The following is an 18050-nucleotide window of genomic DNA, read 5'->3' on the forward strand; positions in this document are numbered from 1 at the left end:
TTAGGATTATCTTAAAATCTATTTCATATCTAATTAGAAAATTTTAAATTCCAAAAATAGTTAAAATGAAGGAGATCTATAAACATATGAAAATCTTGAATATGGACGGTCTAGATAATGTGTTGCAAGATGCACTACTTCTGAGACTCAAAAACTTTTCTTTTTTTTTATATTTATATATCTTGATGTCAAGATGATCAAATAGAGGGTTTTCCAACATTAAAACAACCTTTCAAATAGATTTTTAAGGTGCATCTGTAATTCTACATCTCAAGGTTGCAACCTTATATAAATGTTTCCCATACTTATATAAAACCTCTATTTAACTTATTTTCAATATATCTATGACAAAAAATTTAAATCCTAAAGACTTAAATCCTAAAGATTACTAGATATAAGCAAATTTAGGGAAGGAGAAGTAGTCACTTAAAAAAGAAGAAACCCTATATTTGGATGATTCCCTCCTGATAGAATAAATGTAAAATAACGGAAATCTCATATGGATAAGACCCATCTTTTTCCTAGTGGGCGCCGAGTAGGGTTGGTGATCGGGTCGAGTCAAATCTCGTTGACTGGCCCAACGTGGCATTGGTTTGGGTTCAACTTTTAGGCTAGCACAAGGTGGGGTCTAGGTTCAGAACTATGCCTTGAAAGTTGAGTGAGGTGGAGACTAGGTCTAGCCCTGAGACCTAACCCAACCTCGTATATTCTATATATAATACACACACATTTACCTTCTTTTATTTTTTAAAACCCTCAAATGGATCACCTTAACCTTGAGATATAGTGATATAAAAAGAAATGATCGTTCTAAAAATAATACATCTTGCAACAAATTATTTGGACTGTTCTTTTTCAAGATTTTCATATGTTAATAAATTTGTTTGATTTGTATTTTTCAGGAGCTTTGAATTTTATAATTAGAAGTAAATATAGCTTTTCAGGCCATTATAGGGGTCTCCGGCAATGAAATTGTATCTTTCAACAAGGTTTGAAGGTGTTCCTAACTTTAATTGTTTAATTTTTGGGGCCTTACTTACAGCGCAGCTTTGTAAGTTACATAAATTGTACTATTCAATTTATATTATATGTAAATCGCATATAATTCGGGCTTATTGGGTTTTAATACTAATACCTGAGTCACACCTTGTAACATCACATGCACTTTAGGCCAGGCCTACTTTGACAAGCCCATGAAAGAATTGAACCCGACCCGTATTGGGCCTGATTGCCATGTCCTGCTGGACCGGCCTGCTCACTTCCACCCCCTATCATTAACCCCTTTGATGGCCTAAGCATTTGATGGCCTAAGCATCTATTTATAGTGGCTTCTACATACTTGTCAAACGTTGCAAGAATGTGCCAAATTATCTAAAAAAATTTATTTCATGACTATGATGATCATGATGAGGAAAGGGGTTGGGGTCGTGGTGGTAGTACCCCACACCCTAATCACCACATTGTGGTTTTTATTCGCACCACTAACATCATCCTATTAATACTTTAAAAAAAACTAACCTTTAATCTACTTGAAAAAAGGTATGGGCTTGTCTTCCCACTACATTACCCAAAAAAATGATAATCATGATCATTGTAATATGGAAAATTGTTTCATGCGGCCTAGACTGCATTTCTATGTATGCGGTCTAGAAAGTGTAAAGCATTCATCTTAAAGATGGATGCAAGTAGGTGTTCAATCTAAAAACAATGGAACCTAAGGTGTTCAATCTAAAAACTATGGAAACTAACGGTCCAAATGTTTTCTTACTAGAATTATTATTTTTAGTTTTTAAAATTTATTTATTTTTTTCATATTCATGATCTCCATGTTATAGATTACATGTCCTTAAAATATTAAAGTCATAAAATGTATCTCAAAAATAAATTTATTAAGAGGCCTGCATTTCTATATGCGGGCTTGGCCGCATAGAAACTAGGTCCTTGTAATATTGTAAAAGTAGCAGTAAAAAATTATAAAAGGTGGTATAGAAACCATAGTACATCAATAAGAAGGTTAAACAAATAGTTTTAAAAGGGCATGTTTTATGTGAATTAGGGGCACATGAGTCTACTGACCCACAAACGTCCATCTTTAAGGCAGATGTCATGAGAAGTGCACTAGACCAAAATATCAAATTGACAGCACAAAAAAACTCTAAAAAGTAAAACACATTTTAAATAAAAACCTATTCAGGATCACCTTGCCTAAATTATTAATCACAAAAAATTTGGATAAAAAATACATCTTTAACATAGATTTTGGAGGGGGATGCTTTTATACAGATGAGTCGACTGACTCGTAAAAAACCCACCATTCTAATGGGTACTCTATGACATCATCCAACCACCTTTTTCTATAGGTACAATGTAGACCTGAACTAGGACTGGGTCTACGTCAAGTGGATATGGACCTACCTAGTGGTTGAGGTCGTACTCTTTATATAGTAGAAGTAAGGTGCACCCTTAAAATTTGTATGGAGATGTAGTTCTGGTATCAGAAACCTTATGACGTCTTTAAAATTTATCTTTATCCCTAGTTATGAAATCTAAAGGGTGCGGTTTGTATAGAGCCGAAGCTCTAAACAATTAAAATTAGAGCCCACCTTTAAATAGTGTAGAGAAATATGGTTTTAATACTAAAAAGTTTTGTGATAGCCTTAAATTATATTTTCATCTTTAGTTATAAAATTTAAAATTTCAAAAATAGCATAGATCAAGCAGATCCATGAAAACTTGAAAATCTAAAAAATTAATGGTCCAAAAATAAGTTACAAGAAGCATTATTTCAAGAACTTGAAATCTATTTTTTTCTCATATCCATGCATCTTGATGTTGAGATGATCAATTTGATGATATTTGGGCATCAAAAGAACCTCTTCTAATGGAAGTTTTAAGGTAGGCTCCAATTTGATTGTTTAGAGCCTATGCTCTATATAAACTTATCCCAAATCTAAAATTTAAAAAATGGTACACATTCGAGTATATCTATGAACCCTTCAAAATCTAAAAATAGATAGTCTAAATAACTTGTTACAAGCATTATTTTTAAGGCTTGAAATCTTTTTCTTTTTCTTATCCACACATCTTGGGGTTGAGATTATCAATTTGAGGTTTCTCTGATATCGAAGCACTCTCTTCGAAAGGATTTTTTATGTGCACCTTACTTCAATAATTGCAACCTTATATAAATAATTTCCTTTATGTAAATGTATAAAGGAAAAAGGGAAATTATCATAAATATACCTTAATTTTCGTCTACTTAGACAAAACCTCAAACTTTCATAAACCTCGTCCACACCTTTTTTCTTCAATTTTCGACGTTTTATGACCAAAATAAGTAGTCGTATTATCGTAAAAACTTGAATTAATATTATGGTACTTTAAATATTGTAAAACCTAAGCCATATTATACGACATTATAACTACCGTATCACAGAGGCAAGGGCAGGATAAAATGTGTGCCATCTCCAACTTATCATTTGACTGTCCTCATCCCTTGGTAGATGGCCATCTTCAGCTTGTCTCCCCACCACCAAAAATTTACGGGGTACCACAATGGCCAAGCTATCAGTATCTGACGGATCATATCGAAGCAGCAATGGATTTCTCCAAAAACTTTGTGGGTCATCCCCCTCTGCCCCCAAAACTGGCACCACTTGGCTCTCACTCCTCCTCTTCTCCATAGCCAGCCATGGCCTCATCCCAAAAGAAGAGGCACATAAGCTTATCCTGTCAACCCATCCTCATAAACTCATTCCACAAGTTTATCGTGTCAGACATGGCCTCATCCCAAAAGAAGAGCGCACAAGCTTATCCTCCTTTGCCTCTGGAGATAGCGCACATCTTATTCTGCCCTTGCCTATGTGATACGTCACTTTTTAAGTATTTAACATTTGGGGAAATTATGTACCATTTTATTTGACCGCTATTACGTGATGGTCCAAAAATTTGTGATATTTATGCAAAGGTCCTTGTCCCTGCAATTTTTCATTTTTTCAAGTTTGTCTTCGGTCTGATGTTTGAAACATTTTTAACATTGAATCGCATATTAAAATTATTATTTCTTACTTTAATATATTTATAGGTCAGTTCAACGTCAAAACATCGAACACCAATTTTGTACGGCGGTCCACAAAAATCGGACTGGCCTACACTTTTTTCTACCTTAGACCTTCAAAAAATAAGGTCTAAATACAGTCCAATGTTAGAAACATGGGATCGCTTTTTCAGTACCATGGTATGTGTCTCATTGATGTACATGCATTAGTACTAGAAACATGGTTCTCTTAACATGCACCAATTAAGACCAATTGAGATTGTAAATGTATTAGTATTAGGTAACATGGCTCCCTTAACATGCACCAGCTAAGTTTTCACCAATTAATGCGGTCAGATGTTAATTGGTTTAAGGTGGAAGATGTTTTTAACATCAAATCGACTAAAAATTTTTGGGCGGTCGCAGTTCAACCATTTACTAACATCGAACCAACTAAAATGTGTAGGGCGATCGTGGTTCCAACGTTTTTAATATCAAACTAACTTATGAATGTCAAAAAATAAAAACAAAATACATTTAATATACAGTCCGATGTTTAAAACATAGGACCGGGGGTAAACTTGATAAAAAAAAAAAAGAAAAAAAAAGGGGGAGCGAGAACCTTTGCATGAATATTACATACTTTGAGACCATATCGTAATAATGGTAAAAAATATGGATCAAGTTTATATAGAGCCGAGGCTCTAAACAATCAAATATCAGCCTAGCTCAAAAGTTTCACTAAAAGAGGTTGTTTTGATGCCCAAATATGTTCAAATTGATGATCTCGATATCAAGATGTATAGACATGAGAAAAAAATGGATTTCAAGTTTTGGAAATAATGTATTTTGTAACCCATTTTTGAACAGTCAATTTTCAAGATTTCAAGTTTTCATAGATCGGGCGATCTACACTACTTTTGAAGCTTTAAACTTTATAAATAAATATAAAAATATATTTTAAGGCAATCAAAAAAAATTTCAATTTTGAAACCACATTTCTCGATACTATTTGAAGGTAGGCTCTAATTTGATTGTTTAGAGCTTAGGCTCTATACAAACCACACCCAAAAAATAATGATGCATACGAAAATTTCCCTTAAAATTTTACCTCTTATACTACTCCATCCCAAAATCCCATGTATTTTGATGGGCAAAATTGAATCAAAACATATGGGTAAAATATTAAATAGTGATTTTTTCCCTTTATTAAATGATCCCCCTTGGTTGCTAATGTTGTTAGTGGGTGAATAGGGATATGTAGAGGTGAATTTTCGAATATTTCCACTTACGAGAATTTCCAGTAGCTGGCCAGTATGGTGGCCTAGCTTGACCACACTAGCACCTGGTCTAGCAAGCAGAACACATTGCTATGAGTATATTTTTTCAGGAAATATATAAGGTCGCAAAAATCTGTCATAAAATATTGTTTTGATGTTGGAAAACCCTCTAATTGATCATCTCAACATCGAGACATATGAATATAAAAAGAAAAACCGATATCAAGTCCCAAAAATATTGTATCTTGTAACATATTATCTGAACCGTCCATTTTCCAGAATTTCGTGTGTTCATAGATCGACTTGATTTGAACTATTTTTGGAGCTTAAAATTTTATAAGTAGAAATCAAAATAGATTCTCAAGCCATCCTAAGAATTTTTGACACCAAAATTATATTTACGATAAAATTTGGAGGCACGCCTTATCTTGATTTGTTAAGGTTGCAACCTCAAGCAAACCAAATCTATTTTTATATGAATATTTTTTGATCTACTTTGATTCACCTGGTGAACAATTTTTAAAATGAAATAAGCATTTCAAAACTCCAGATTTATTTGTCTCTATAATGGATGGTCTAGAGTCAATTTTGTTTAAAATTTTTATTGAGATTTTATTGAGTGTGAAAGAAAATTAATTAAAAAAAAAATCAGATTAAAACCCCCTTAAGTACCATGTGTTTGGGTGGGAGACCATGTGTTGATAGTGGTCTCACCAAAAGAGTATATTTTTTGCTTTCAATGATCCATTTATCTTTGGTATATGTTGGTCACAATTAATTTAATCATTGGATGGCTACATTTATTCTATTGACTAAACTCACACTTCAAAAAAATTCTAAAACTTTGTGAAATATTCAAGCAATTGGACTTTACATCGCATGGTTATAAGTAATTATGACCTTTTTGTATGAAATGTAAATAATAGGACTCAATCCACACTCTCCTTTTCATTGTGGACTAGAACTCACTCCTTTCTCTATCAATATTATTTAAAACTTCAGAAAAACCATATAAATCATTATGTTATTTTGAAATACACCATATTTTTCAAAACAAAAAATACTAACAACTAAATGTTAAGAAGCATTTTTCCTTTTTTTTAGAACCAGCATTTTTAGGTTGATTTGACTTACCTAAGCCTTGTTTAAATATTTATAAGCTTTTTAAAAAAAAAATTCTTTTTTAATAAGGTTGATTCAGTGGAGACTGTATGTTGAATAAACACAATCGATTGAAAATTAGTGGGTAAGCGATTTGACCCACCTAACCGAATTTTAAAGCACTACCGCAAACCACAATCATTCATTGCAAAGAGCACGTAAAGCATAAAGAAATACATGAAGCATGAACATCCCTTGCAACAAAACATTTCAATCCTCAACCAATTGTCCATAGCCAACAAATATTTACACACACAAACACACTAAATCATTCTCCATAACCAACAAATATTTACACACACTAAATCACTCTCTCTCAAACACACGGAGACCAAAAGTGCACTTTGTCTAAGTAGAAAGAACTTAAAATGAAGAATTGCATGTTCTGAGATGGAAATCACAAATTCTAAGAGCAGTCAGCCCTGGTTACAGGAAATTTATCAAGAAAAGTATTTGTATAATCAAATTGAATGATCTTCCCTGGTCCTATCTCTTTCCCATCGTTAACCAGGCAATCCCCTGGCTGTAAGCGCCGGAAAATCATTGGCAGAATCAACGAGCCCGACGTGAAATAGCCACAGTCTAAATGCACATTGAACACCCCTTGTAAAGAGTTGTTGATCACTTGGACTGTGTACTTGGGAATGTTTCTGGGGCCTGATCCCGAAGGATATACGAAAACACGGATACTTGCGACACAACTTATGCTGAAACTGGTTTTTTCGGCCAGTTCTCGGCCTTCGGACATGCCTGAAAAATATAAGAATGACAATACCTTAAAATAAGCACTTTCTAGTAATAATAAGGTTGGCAACATGCACCGATCAATCTCAAAAATGGTTATAATCTTTTTTCATTCTCATGAAATATAAATATGCTCTAACAATGTGATGTTTTCCCTTTTTTTTCTCAATTTTTTTGTTACTTTTATTTTTGCCGATATTTCCATTAGACCCCATTTTTTTCATGAAAAGAAATTGCTAGTTGGTAGATCGTTGTCTCTCTCCATCAATCTAGGCCGTTCGGACTATATTATTCTACAGCCTAGTTAGCAGGATCTTTTTTGCTAATAAAAAAATCATCTTTTTATACTATTGTAAAGATTATTGTTCCCTCGGGGAAATGAGAGAGAGGGGGAGGGGGAGAGACCAATCCTAACAAAACAAATCACAACACTAGAGAGAAAGAGCAATTCTAACATGACAAATTGTGATACTAGATAGGAGTGTTCGTAAAACCAGGCGGGTCGGCCCGACCCGGACGTGTTATCGAGGATTGGTCTTTGGCCATGACCGGTTTTGGCTGGTTAGGGTGGTCAAGCCAAAAACTTTTAAAAAAATGAAAAATAAAAATTCGAAAAATAAGAAAAATATTTTAATAAGATTTTTAATATTTTTTATTGTTTCGAAAAAGATTGGGAAGTATTTTGGCCTTAAATACTTATTTTTATATTTTTCCTTCTTTGTGGATTATTTCTAAAAAGAAAAAGTTTATATAAAGTTGCAATCTTAAAATGTAGAATTAAAGGTGCACATCAAAAATCCATCATAAAAGGTTGTTTGGATGTTGGAAAACACTCTAATTGATCATCTCGATATCGAGATGTATGAATATGAAAAGAAAAAAAGATTTTGAGTACGAGAAATAGTGTATCTTGCAACACATTATCTGGACCGTCCATTTTCAAGATTTTCATGTGTTTATAGATCATTTTCAAGATTTTCATGTGTTCATAGATCTACTTGACGGACCATAAAGCGCTATCTCTCTAGCGTCATGGGGCCTCTCTCGCTCTCTATCTCTCTAGCCTCATGAGAGAGAGAGAGAGAGATTTGGGTTTTTGTTTGAAAGAGAGAGGCCTGCTGCCCCATGACGCTAGGGAGATAGAATTTTATGGTCCGTCAGGCTATTTGCATAGGTTGAATTTGAAATCACGCCAGGAGAGATTACAACCGTTAAAATTCTGCAAGGTGGTCCCATCCGTTTGGCTGATCCCATTGGCATAGGCGGGCTGCAAATAGTTTCCGTTTTCATATATATATATATATATATATATATATATATATATATACCATCATATCCAATATATTTGGAAGAAAATATCTCTATATCCCCTATTTTTAAGTTTCATATCTCCATATACCTAAAAATTAAAAATATATCATGGATAGAAATCTTAAGTTACAACCCTCTATAGACACATCCTTTCTCTCTCTTCCCCCAAAACCCCTTCTATCTCTCCGTGCTACCCTCTCTCTCTCTCTCCATATTACCCAAAGTCCATACAAATGGATCTTCAAGAGTCTAGATTGCCGACTTATAATTAGCTTCTGCTATGTGTTCTTCCTTACCTTCGACCACAGAGCTTGTTGAGGCCATGGCAAATGCTGATGCTGCCAACAAGAGAGAGAAACGTATGAAGAAGAGTTGGTGTTGGGCTCCCATTTTGCTAGAGATTGGGATTTCAATTTTTGGTTCCCTTGCTTAGGGTTTGTCTATATTTATAAGATAGAAATTAATGACATTTCAATTTTTGGTTTGTCTATATTTATATATACGTTTAAGAGAGAAATTAATGACAATATCTACACATGATTTTATGTATTGTTTTTTTAGAGAGGGAAATCAAGGTAAGAAATTAATGGAAATGGTGGTAGATTGATTTCCATTAATTTCAATGATCCATTTATCTTTGAAATTAATGACATTATCTATAAATACCAAAGATAAATGGATCATTGAAAGCAAAAAGTATACTCTTTTGGTGAGACCACTATCAACACATGGTCTCCCACCCAAAACACAGGGTACTTAAGGGGGTTTTAATCTGATTTTTTTTTTAATTAATTTTCTTCCACACTCAATAAAATCTCAATAAAAATTTTAAACAAAATTGACTTTAGACCATCCATTATAGAGACAAATAAATCTGGAGTTTTGAAATGCTTATTTCATTTTAAAAATTGTTCACCAGGTGAATCAAAGTAGATCAAAAAATATTCATATAAAAATAGATTTGGTTTGCTTGAGGTTGCAACCTTAACAAATCAAGATAAGGCGTGCCTCCAAATTTTATCGTAACTATAATTTTGGTGTCAAAAATTTTTAGGATGGCTTGAGAATCTATTTTGATTTCTACTTATAAAATTTTAAACTCCAAAAACAGTTCAAATCAAGTCGATCTATGAACACACGAAATTCTGGAAAATGGACGGTTCAGATAATATGTTACAAGATACAACATTTTTGGGACTTGATATCGGTTTTTCTTTTTATATTCATATGTCTCGATGTTGAGATGATCAATTAGAGGGTTTTCCAACATCAAAACAATATTTTATAATAGATTTTTGCGACCTTATATATTTCCTGAAAAAATATACTCATAGCAATGTGTTCTGCTTGCTAGACCAGGTGCTAGTGTGGTCAAGCTAGGCCACCATAGTGGCCAGCTACTGGAAATTCTCGTAAGTGGAAATATTCGAAAATTCACCTCTACATATCCCTATTCACCCACTAACAACATTAGCAACCAACGGGGATCATTTAATAAAGGGAAAAAATCACTATTTAATATTTTACCCATATGTTTTGATTCAATTTTGCCCATCAAAATACATGGGATTTTGGGATGGAGTAGTATAAGAGGTAAAATTTTAAGGGAAATTTTCGTATGTGTCATTATTTTTTGGGTGTGGTTTGTATGGAGCCTAAGCTCTAAACAATCAAATTAGAGCCTACCTTTAAATAGTATCGAGAAATGTGGTTTCCAAATTGAATTTTTTTTTGATTGCCTTAAAATATATTTTTATATTTATTTATAAAGTTTAAAGCTTCAAAAGTAGTGTAGATAACCCGATCTATGAAAACTTGAAATCTTGAAAATTGACTGTTCAAAAATGGGTTACAAAATACATTATTTCCAAAACTTGAAATCCATTTTTTTCTCATGTCTATACATCTTGATATCGAGATCATAAATTTGAACATATTTGGGCATCAAAACAACCTCTTTTAGTGAAACTTTTGAGCTAGGCTGATATTTGATTGTTTAGAGCCTCGGCTCTATATAAACTTTTTCCATATTTTTTACCATTATTACGATCTGGTCTCAAAGTATGCAATATTCATGCAAAGGTTCTCGCTCCCCCTTTTTTTTTCTTTTTTTTTTTTATCAAGTTTACCCCCGGTCCTATGTTTTAAACATCGGACTGTATATTAAATGTATTTTGTTTTTATTTTTTGACATTCATAAGTTAGTTTGATATTAAAAACGTTGGAACCGCGATCGCCCTACACATTTTAGTTGGTTCGATGTTAGTAAATGGTTGAACTGCGACCGCCCAACAATTTTTAGTCGATTTGATGTTAAAAACATCTTCCACCTTAAACCAATTAACATCTGACCGCATTAATTGGTGAAAACTTAGCTGGTGCATGTTAAGGGAGCCATGTTACCTAATACTAATACATTTACAATCTCAATTGGTCTTAATTGGTGCATGTTAAGAGAACCATGTTTCTAGTACTAATGCATGTACATCAATGAGACCCATACCATGGTATTGAAAAAGCGGTCCCATGTTTCTAACATTAGACTGTATTTAGACCTTATTTTTTGAAGGTCTAAGGTAGAAAAAAGTGTAGGCCAGTCCGATTTTTGTGGACCGCCGTACAAAATTGGTGTTCGATGTTTTGACGTTGAACTGACCTATAAATATATTAAAGTAAGAAATAATAATTTTAATATGCGATTCAATGTTAAAAATGTTTCAAACATCAGACCGGAGACAAACTTGAAAAAATGAAAAATTGCAGGGACAAGGACCTTTGCATAAATATCACAAATTTTTGGACCATCACGTAATAGCGGTCAAATAAAATGGTACATAATTTCCCCAAATGTTAAATACTTAAAAAGAGACGTATCACATAGGCAAGGGCAGAATAAGATGTGCGCTATCTCCAGAGGCAAAGGAGGATAAGCTTGTGCGCTCTTCTTTTGGGATGAGGCCATGTCTGACAAGATAAACTTGTGGAATGAGTTTATGAGGATAGGTTGACAGGATAAGCTTATGTGCCTCTGCTTTTGGGATGAGGCCATGGCTGGCTATGGAGAAGAGGAGGACTGAGAGCCAAGTGGTGCCAGTTTTGGAGGCAGAGGGGGATGACCCACAAAATGTTTGGAGAAATCCATTGTTGCTTCGATATGATCCGCCAGATATTGATAGCTTGGTCATTGTGGTACCCCGTAAATTTTTGGTGGTGGGGAGACAAGCTGGAGATGGCCATCTACCAAGGGATGAGGACAGTCAAATGATAAGTTGGAGATGGCACACATTTTATCCTACCCTTTCCTCATTGATACGGTAGTTATAATGTCGTATAATATGGCTTAGGTTTTACAATATTTAAAGTACTATAATAGTAATTGAAGTTTTTACGATAATACGACTACTTATTTTGGTCATAAAACGTCCAAAATTGAAGAAAAAAGGTGTGGACGGGGTTTATGAAAGTTTGGGGTTTTGTCTAAGTAGACGAAAATTAAGGTATATTTATGATAATTTCCCTTTTTTCTTTATACATTTACATAAAGGAAATTATTTATATAAGGTTGCAATTATTGAAGTAAGGTGCACATAAAAAATCCTTTCGAAGAGAGTGTTTCGATATCAGAGAAACCTCAAATTGATAATCTCAACCCCAAGATGTGTGGATAAGAAAAAGAAAAAGATTTCAAGCCTTAAAAATGATGCTTGTAACAAGTTATTTAGACTATCTATTTTTAGATTTTGAAGGGTTCATAGATATACTCGAATGTGTACCATTTTTTAAATTTTAGATTTGGGAAAAGTTTATAGAGAGCATAGGCTCTAAACAATCAAATTGGAGCCTACCTTAAAACTTCCATTAGAAGAGGTTCTTTTGATGCCCAAATATCATCAAATTGATCATCTCAGCATCAAGATGCATGGATATGAGAAAAAAATGGATTTCAAGTTTTGGAAATTGGAGCCTACCTTAAAACTTCCATTAGAAGAGGTTCTTTTGATGCCCAAATATCATCAAATTGATCATCTCAACATCAAGATGCATGGATATGAGAAAAAAATGGATTTCAAGTTTTGGAAATAGTGCATCTTGTTACGCATTTTTAGACCATTAATTTTCTAGATTTTCAAGTTTTCATATATCTGCTTGATCTATGCTATTTTTGAAATTTTAAATTTTATAACTAAAGACGAAAATATAATTTAAGGCTATCACAAAACTTTTTAGTATTAAAACCATATTTCTCTACACTATTTAAAGGTGGGCTCTAATTTTAATTGTTTAGAGCCTTGGCTCTATACAAACCGCACCCTTTAGATTTCATAACTAGGGATAAAGATAAATTTTAAAGATGCCATAAGGTTTCTTATATCAGAACTACATCTCCATACAAATTTTAAAGGTGCACCTTACTTCTACTATATAAGGAGTACGACCTCAACCACTAGGTAGGTCCATATCCACTTGACGTAGACCCAGTCCTAGTTCAGGTCTACATTGTACCGATAGGGCCGGGTCCAGGTTACTTGACCGTCTCTGCTTTATATATATATATATATGTATAATAAACTTTCCTATATTCTATTTCGTTAGTAACGTACTTACTATATTGCATTCGGTAGGTAATAAACTTAGGTAAGTAATAAACTTAAAAAAAAATTACTTTCCTCTTTTTATTTTCTTTCTTCTAGAAAAAAAATTAACTTAAATGTAACTTACCATTCAAAGGGACTTTTTTTACAAATCCCTTTAAATGGTAAGTTACATTTAAGTGTTTTAGATGGATATAAAGCATAGAGTAGAAAGGCTTTGATGAATCTAGTTTCAATCTAACACAATAACATTGATATATCTCTCTCTCTCTCTTTGTACATGACCGTTTTGTTTTATTTTGCGAGAATTTCTCTCTCTGTATTATTACAATTTGTGTTGTTTGAATGACTCTTTCCCTCTCTCTAGAATTACGAATTTTTTGTTTTTTTGTTAGAATGGATCTCTCTCTGTGTATCGTTTTATTTTGCGAGAATTGCTCTTTCTGTGTTATTACAAATTGTTTTGTTTGAATTGCTCTCTCTCTCTCCATCGTTTTCTTTTGCGAGAATTGCTGTGTCTGTAGTATTACAATTTGTTTTGGTTGAATTGATCTCTCTGGTCGTGTTAGAAAACATGACCCCGAATGGAACCTAGCCATGGACAAGGTCAGGGTAGTGTGCTCAGACTCGGCTGAGTCACCCGGACTCACCCTATGTGCGAGGCAACTTTTGACCCGAGTCGGTTGTATATCATGCTCGTATTTGTTATTATATAATGGGAAAAGTTTATATAAGGTTGCAACCTTAGAATGTAGAGCTATGGATGCCCCTCAAAAATCCATCGAGATGTATGACCATGAAAAATAAAAAGATTTTAAGTCTAAGAAATAGTGCATTTTACAACATATTATCTACACTGTAAAAAGATTTTAAGTCTAAGAAATAGTGCATTTTACAACATATTATCTACACTGTCCATTTTCAAGATTTTCATATGTGTATAGATTTAACCATTTTTGAAATTTAAAATTTTATAATTAGATATAAAAATAGATTTTGAGATAATCCTAAGAACATTTTACATCAAAATTATATACCATGATAAAATTTGAAGGCGCACCTTACCTCCACAGCTACGGATGCATCCGTATGCCAACTGCACCCTTACATAATATGTACGGATGCATTCGTATGCCAGCTGCACCCTTATATAATATGTCGACTTTGATGCAACATGTTCAAATTGTTTGTTGGGTAGTGTGTGTTGCTATTCCACGTTATTTTTCGTATTCCATACTACCTCTTTTTTCTTTTATTTTATTATTTTCTTTTATTTTTCTTTTTTTTGGTAATTAGATAGTTTTCTTTACAAGTTCAATTTTTTTTTTCCAAAAACCTGAGTTTGGGAATCACGCTCGAGACCTCTCTGGCTAAGAGGCAAGAGTTTGGGAATCAAGCTCAAGACCGCTCTGGCTAAGAGGCTCACAAGGGTGAAAAAGATGTTCAAAATGCCACTATATATATAGGGAAAATATCTCAATATCCCATACCTTTAAGTTTCATATTTCTATACACTCAAAGGTTGTAGAGTAATGAGCTGAAAGCTCATTTCTTACTTATTAATGAAAAACGTATTAGTAAATATTGATGAAGCGTGTATAAGATCAAACTCGATATCAGAAAAGGGGTGCCATGAGGTTGGTGATTGTAGAGCTCGGATTTTCTATCCCTTCACTTCTTAGAGAGAAAAAAACTATACGGCTTTTTATTGCTATATGCATCACCTCTCTGGCTTCCCATTTTACAGGGAGAAGAAGGGGTAACTGTTGTATTTCTCTAACGGGTCTCTAAGAAATGAAAGGGTTCCCTGATCTCCAATGGGTTTTTGAAGTGTTACGTTCATTTGGATATGACCATTGGACGAACGGTTACGTTCATATGGATATGACCGTTGGATATATGAAATTCCCACAAATGTAGGCAAAGACATGGAAGGCCTCATAACCATACGTAGTATGACCTTTAAAAAAATATCTTGTCATGAGATTTTTCTCACGTTTTTGCGGATATACCTTTCATAACAAATGTCCATCATGAGGGCTTTTTATTGCTATATGCATCATCTCTCTGGCTTCCCATTTTACAGGGAGAAGAAGGGGTAACTGTTGTATTTCTCTAACGGGTCTCTGAGAAATGAAAGGGTTCCCTGATCTCCAATGGGTTTTTGAAGTGTTACGTTCATTTGGATATGACCGTTGGACAAAAGATTACGTTCATATGGATATGACCGTTGGATATATGAAATTCCCAAAAATGTAGGCTAAGACATGGAAGGCCTTATAACCATACGTATCAACATCTCCTACTTGGCTATGACGGTCGAGCATAATAAGTCAGATGCATACTCCCACTTTTGAGTATGACTTCTTAAAAAATATCTTGTCATGAGGTTTTCCTCACGCTTTTTCGGATATACCTTTCATAACAAATGTCCATCATGAGGATTTTCACGCTAGTACAGATTTGTCATTCATGAAAACTGTCTGACTTGAATTTTTTTAAGTCCCATTAAGCTAGCCTATCATGAGGATTTTCATGTTAATGCGTGTTTCTCACTCATGAAAAACTGTCCGACTTAAACATTTTTAAGTTTCATTAAGCTAGTGTGCTTAGACAGTAGTTCAACACTTAAAATTTTTGTTAATATATTAACGATCATATCTGATGAGGGCAAGTAACTAACAGTTACTTCACCTTTCTCAACTACATCCTGAATGTAGTGATATTGAACATCTATATGTCTTCCTTTGGAGCTATTTGCTTCACTTTGAATTAATTTAATTGTGGCTTGATTATCACAAATTATTTGGATCGATCCATCGATTATTGGTAGCTTCAAGTTATATATGAAACGATTTATCCAGACGGCAAACAATAGAAGCAGTGCTACATGCAATGTATTCTGCTTCCTGTGTGTACCTAGCTACACACCCTTGTTTCTTGCTTGACCAAGAAATAATTGCCGTTCCAAAGAGGAAAATATGTCTTGAGGTGGACTTACTGTCGTCCTTATCCCCAGCAAAATCTGCATCTGAATATTCTATAACTGCAAACTTATCTGCTTGAAAGAACAATTTTAGATGCTTTGTTCCCTTAATGTACCTTAAAATTCTTTTTACTGCTTTCTAATGAGCTATGCCTGTTAAAATTTTACTAACAAGTCCTACAGCATAACTCAAATATGGCCTTGTACATCTTACTGTATATACCAAGCTACCATTAGCTTGTGCATAGGGAACGTTAGGCTTTCCTTGTCCTTCTACTGGACAATCCTTCCTAGACAAATTTACTCCTGTTTCAACAGGAGTAGACAATGGCTTACTATTTTTCATTTTAAATCTTTTGAGAACATAGTCAAGATATCTCTCTTGACTCATATCTTGACTCAAGCACAACATTTTTTATCTTCTATCTCTAGTTATTTTTATGTCTAGGACATAAGATGCTTCTCCTATGTCCTTCATCTCAAACCGAGAAAAAAACCATGACTTAGTCTTATCAATCATTTCTAAATTATTTCCAACTACTAAAATATCATTTATATATAATGAGAATATTATGAACTTTACTCCCACTTTTTAAGACGTACAAATCATCGAGGTATTAGTAGACAAGATGTAGCCATCAAGAAATTATAAGAGACTATATTAAAGTAGGAGTTCAATATGAATTGACCACAACTAAGTGGCAAGCAAATCTCTTCATTACAATCAACAAATACCACACTGATATTCCTACCTATCAAGAATTATAGAGAAATACAGAATGGTTATGAGGAAATAGGATGGCATTGGTCCAAATGAATTTGGAGCCATCATTATGTGATAAATTCATAGAAGATAATAGAGAAAAAAGTGTGACCACATGACCCAATTTGGTTATGATATTTCATTGTCCATTGGAATACATTGTGCTTTCCCTCTAAAAATCGCTAAGAAGGATCACACAATCACACATACATGCATCTTTGGATTAATCAGTAGTATCAGGTGTTAGGACGAATTTCAAGTGCATTATTCATATGGCTAGTGATGAAATTGCTGATCTAACAATGAATTTAGATAAACCAGCCATTGAAGAACTCCGTTATTTCTTGGAGTTCCAGTTACCACGACAATGGGCTCCAACATTTGGTGAGCTCCCTCTTGGGCCTCAGTGCAGGGGCAGACCGAATTGCCATATCTCCAGTTCTCCTTTATGGGTCCCAAGCTTTTTGTCAATACCATGAATAAGAGTACCTCATGCTCATTTGCTTGTGAATTATTTATAATGGAGTTGTAAGGTATTTGCATAAATCTGTTTCTTTAATAGATTGTGTTACATTTTCTATAGAGAAATGGAAACCATGAGTCTGAAATTGGTAATGGTGAAATGGTCATGTAGTAATAATTGTGCCTCAAAAGATCAAGGGAGAACATAGAAATTGGTAATGGTGAAATGGTCATGCAGTAATAATTATGCCTCACAAGATCAAGGGAGAACATTGTGGGAGGTCTCTATTACCTATATACTCTAGTGCATTGGTGGTTTTACCCTGTGCACACAAATCTTGTTCCATTCTTAGAGAAAACAATGCAAAGTCCCTTCAAAACCGCTTGATTAAATTACCCTAATTTCTAGAGAGAAAAACCCAACTTGTTCGCTCTGAACCAAAAGCTACGGCCCCTGAAAAATAGATTTTTCTCAATAGAAAAAATAACCACCACTGCCAACAACGGATAACCAATTTCTTTTGATGGGCAGAGCAACCAAACTTTTCTAGAGAGACAAAGTGAGATTCACAGTTTTCTCTGCCAAAACAAAGCCAAACGTCATTCCTCAAGATCCAAAATTTATAATTGAAAAAAAAACTTACTTGCAGTTGCTGCAAATCTCCTCCCAAAAGAACCCAGACACCCAAAACTTTAGAGAGAAGCCCATATCCTG

Source organism: Amborella trichopoda, chromosome 10, assembly GCF_054954075.1.
Source record: "Amborella trichopoda isolate Santa Cruz 75 chromosome 10, AtrichopodaSantaCruz75HAP2 v2.0, whole genome shotgun sequence".
In the NCBI taxonomy this organism is placed as follows: Eukaryota; Viridiplantae; Streptophyta; class Magnoliopsida; order Amborellales; family Amborellaceae; genus Amborella; species Amborella trichopoda.